At 39.4% G+C, this 4,252-nt stretch overlaps 1 pseudogene; it reads right to left on the bottom strand.

Moving 5' to 3' along the window:
- Window positions 1-329: 329 nt before the first annotated feature.
- LOC122803779 lies at window positions 330-2,219 on the bottom strand (annotated as a pseudogene).
- Window positions 2,220-4,252: the final 2,033 nt, after the last annotated feature.

The following is a 4,252-nucleotide window of genomic DNA, read 5'->3' as shown; positions in this document are numbered from 1 at the left end:
AGGCTTACAGGTCTGTAGTTCTAGTGCAGCAGTGTCAAACTCAATCACAAAAGGGTCCGAAATAAAAACACATAGGCTAAGTCGTGGGCCAAATGTTTTATTAATTTTTTTATTAAGATATATTTATATATCTACTAAGACTAGTAGAAGGCCATATCTCACCACATCCTGGTGCATTAAATTCCATCAGCGCCATCACTGTGTGCTTTAGCAAGGTGCATTAATCATGTTCTGAAAATAAAAAAAGCCACAAAACAAACTGTAAGTGTACTATAAGCAAAAAAGTTCAAAAACAGTTTAATACATTGAAATTTAGGTTTTGAAATTGCTCACCTACTTGTTTTCTGGCCAGATGTCTGAGACCATTTTCCCCTGGTCAGAGAGTCAATGTCTGGTTTTATGTCTCGTGCTGTGGCAACCCGCAAAACAGCATGGAGGCTTTCATCAGTGATGCATGATCTGTGCATGTTCTTGCTTAGATTCATTATTGAAAACATCTGCTCGCACAGATAGGTGCTCCCAAACATGGGCATAACACGGGCAGCATGAAGTCTTAGCTGTGGCATCAAGTCAGGGGACAGTAGACAGTAAAAGTCCTCTATCTGGACATCCTGGAACTTTGCTTTCAGGCCACTATCGGCTTGAAGCTCTAACAACTCCATCTGAAGGTGATGGTGCGCACTGTTTATGTCGGCTGTGAAAGGATTGACAAAGATGTCAAAGCCACAGTGCTGTGCTCTGAAGTCAGAGAAGCAGAGATCAAACTCATCAATTAACCAGCTCACTTTAGTAGCCAACTGAGCATAAGGAAAAGCAGGGGATAAGGAGGCTGAGATACTCTGACAAACAGGAAAGTGAGCAAGATTGTCCTGTTCTAGTTGGGACTTCCATAAGAGAAGTTTACGCTGGAATGCTGTGATCATATCAGACATCTTCGTGATGACTTGTTTGTATACCTGGAGCCTCTGATTCAGTTGGGCGAGATGCTCTGTTAAATCACACATCATAGCAAAATCACAAAGCCAAGTTGGATCTGACAGGTTAGGCAAGGGCTTTCCTTTACTTTGCATGAACAGAGCGATTTGCTCCCTGAGCTCAAAAAATCATTTGAGGACTTTGTTCCTGCTAAGCCACCTTACTTCTGTGTGGTATGGCACATCTCCATGCTCTGCACCTAACTCCTGTAAAAACAGCTGGAACTGGTGATGATTCAGGCCAAGTGCTCGTATAAAGTTTACTGTTTTTATGACTGTGATTATTATATTATCCAGTTCAAGAACCTTACCACACATAGCTTCTTGATGGATAATGCAATGATAGGTAATCAGATGTGTGTGGCAGTCATTATTTAGCATTTTCTCCTTCATTAGTGCAACCAAGCCTTTTTTTCCTCCACACATTGTAGGTGCGTCATCGGTAGTTAGCCCCACCAACTTTTCCCAGGGTAATTTAATATTATTTATGGACTTCTCCACCGCCTCAAAGATTTCCTTCCCTGTTGTAGTCCCATGCTTTGCAGCTACACCCAAGAGTTCCTCAGTGACAGAGAGGTCCATCTTCACTGCTTGTATAAAGATGGACAACTGCGCTGTATCAGTACTTTCTGTGATTTCATCGTCAGCTAATGAAAAAGCTAGATAACTGCGTGGCTCTTCAGCCAGCTGTGTTGTTAGATTTCCTGCAAGATCTCAAACTCGATCTGCAATGGTATTTCTTGACAAACTGACGTTTTGGAAAGTCTGCATCTGGTCGGGGCACACCTGCTAGCACATTTTTAGCATGCATTGCTTCAAAAAGGCACCCTCTGAAAAACACCTGGAAGCTCGGGCAATTTCTTCAGCCACAATATAGCTAGCTTTTACTGCTGCATCATTTTTTGCTGTAGCTTTAGTAAACATGTTCTGCTGGGACTGCAATTTGCCTTTAAATTCTTGGACAATTTTACGCCTTTCGTGAAGTGTATATTCAGCATACTTAGCTCCATGTTTGGTTTCAAAATGCCTACGTCTATTGTACTCCTTCATCACTGACACTGCCTCATAACACGGAATACATATTGGTTTGCCTTTGCGAAGTATAAACATATATTCGCTTTCACATCTTTCTTTAAATTGTCTCCATTCTGCATCAGCTTTTCTTTTGAAAATTTTGATTACCAGATTCATGAATGTTGACCTTGGGTACAGGTGCTCCATCAGGGATGACGCTCGCCACCACATTACAATCTAATGTTACCATTTTAGCATCTTCAATCTATCTAAACTAGGTAGGAAGTGCACCACCCTGCATCAACTTTTCCCTCAGACATTTGGTAGATTCACGGATGTTGGCCTTGGGTAGTGGTGCTCTATGCAGACACACAGGGATAGCGCTGACACAGCCCGCTGATGATCACTCTCCTCGCCACCACATGTTACGCACCATTCAGGCACACAGGGATGATGCTGACACAGCCATCTGACGATCACTCTTCTCGCCACCACATTACACACAATTTAGGCAAACAGGGATGATGCTGGCACAGCACGTCTTATAACAGCACAGTCTGCTAAAAGATATAAGCTTTTTGGCTGCAATAAAGCTTCCTTTTTATGACTGTGTGTGTAAATACTGCCAAATAAATACATAAAAATAAAAAAAAAACAAAGGAATACAACTCTTCTACCATTCACTTCTTTTCAGCACTTGAGTAATTGCTGTATGACCCATTCAGGCACACAGGGACGCTGACACAGCCGGCTGGCCCTCCTCAGCGCGGGCCACATAAATTATCCAGGTGGGCCGGATTTGCCCACGGGCCTTGTGTTTGACATGTATTCTAGGGGTTCTTTGGTGAGGTTGTCTTTCTGAAGTGACATAACAGTACTCCATACTTCAAGAACATATCCTGTGGTTAAGGCAGTAGTAACCATAGCAACGATCGCATATAACAACATCCGACCATTATTGATGACGTCAATCCGCCGTATGAGGGAGATGACGACAACATCCGTACAGAAGGTGAGGACAGTACGGAAGAAGGCGGAAGATGGTCCGAGCGGTTAAGGAATCATAATGAAGTGAACAACCAGCAAGAAATTCAAAAAGCAGGCGCTAGGCCAAAACAGACTTTTTTGGGACTTACTATGGGCAAAAAACGGAGAATGTAAACTGTATCACTGGTGGAATAGCGGGAGTGCAGACAGCAACGGGTATCATTCAAGAACCTCATGTACTGTTTCCGATGGTATGTCCGGAACACTATCACCACATTGTGAGTAAGTCCCGCAAAAACGCTATAGTTAAGTCTGTCTATATACAGGACACTTGCAATATTACAACGTCTTCTTCTGATGTTTATGTACCAGATATGAATGTGATAAATGATAACAGTAGTACACAAGAACATAATAACGGTTGTTATACAAATATTCAATTGCTTCAAAAACAAAATGACAATGAGCATGATAATATATTGTTAGAATTAAGTACATATCAGTATAATGAGGATGAAATAAGCAATGATGGGTATAATGCAAGAGATAAAAATGGAGATGTGTATGTCGCAGAATGTATAAATGATCAAGGTCATTTAGTTCATTGTTGTATAAATCAAAATCCAGATAATTACATTATTCATAGTGAGAATAGTATGCAACCAAATGATGTAGATAAAGTAGTATGTTCGAATATGAATTTAACAATAGAAAATGATGAGCAATTTTTAAGTAATCCAAGTGTTATAATGAATACAAAGAAAGATTATAAAATCTATAACTATTCTTCCAAGGATATAACAGCAGCACATGCTGATTTATTTTCAAAAGGTCTTAATTATGTACCATGTATTAAAGGCAATATGGTACAATCTATATTAGATTTAAAGTTATTTTCCAGGAAATTAAATTTAAAGGTATACTTTAACAACAGCACTGAATGTCAAACTGGGGTAAATAGGATGTTCACGAAACCAAGTCTATTCAATCCACCCATGAATGATGAAATTATGTATTTTGAAAGGAGAAGTGAATATGATATGAGAAAATTTTATAAGAAATACAAATATAATAAACATGTTAACATTACAACAACTGAAAAACAGCTTTTGAAAGATATACAAAATGATCCAAAATTAAGAGTCATGAGGCCTGATAAAGGTAATGGTATAGTCATATTGGATTATAATGACTATAGCCTATATATGACTAACATGTTAATGAGTAATACATACGTAGAAATTAGTAGAAATCAAGTACATATAGCATACAAAAGA

Source organism: Protopterus annectens, chromosome 6.part0 (assembly GCF_019279795.1).
Source record: "Protopterus annectens isolate FY-2018-M chromosome 6.part0, PAN1.0, whole genome shotgun sequence".
In the NCBI taxonomy this organism is placed as follows: Eukaryota; Metazoa; Chordata; order Ceratodontiformes; family Protopteridae; genus Protopterus; species Protopterus annectens.
Note: the sequence above shows the minus strand (reverse complement) of the source record. Positions and strands in the feature narration are given on the sequence as shown.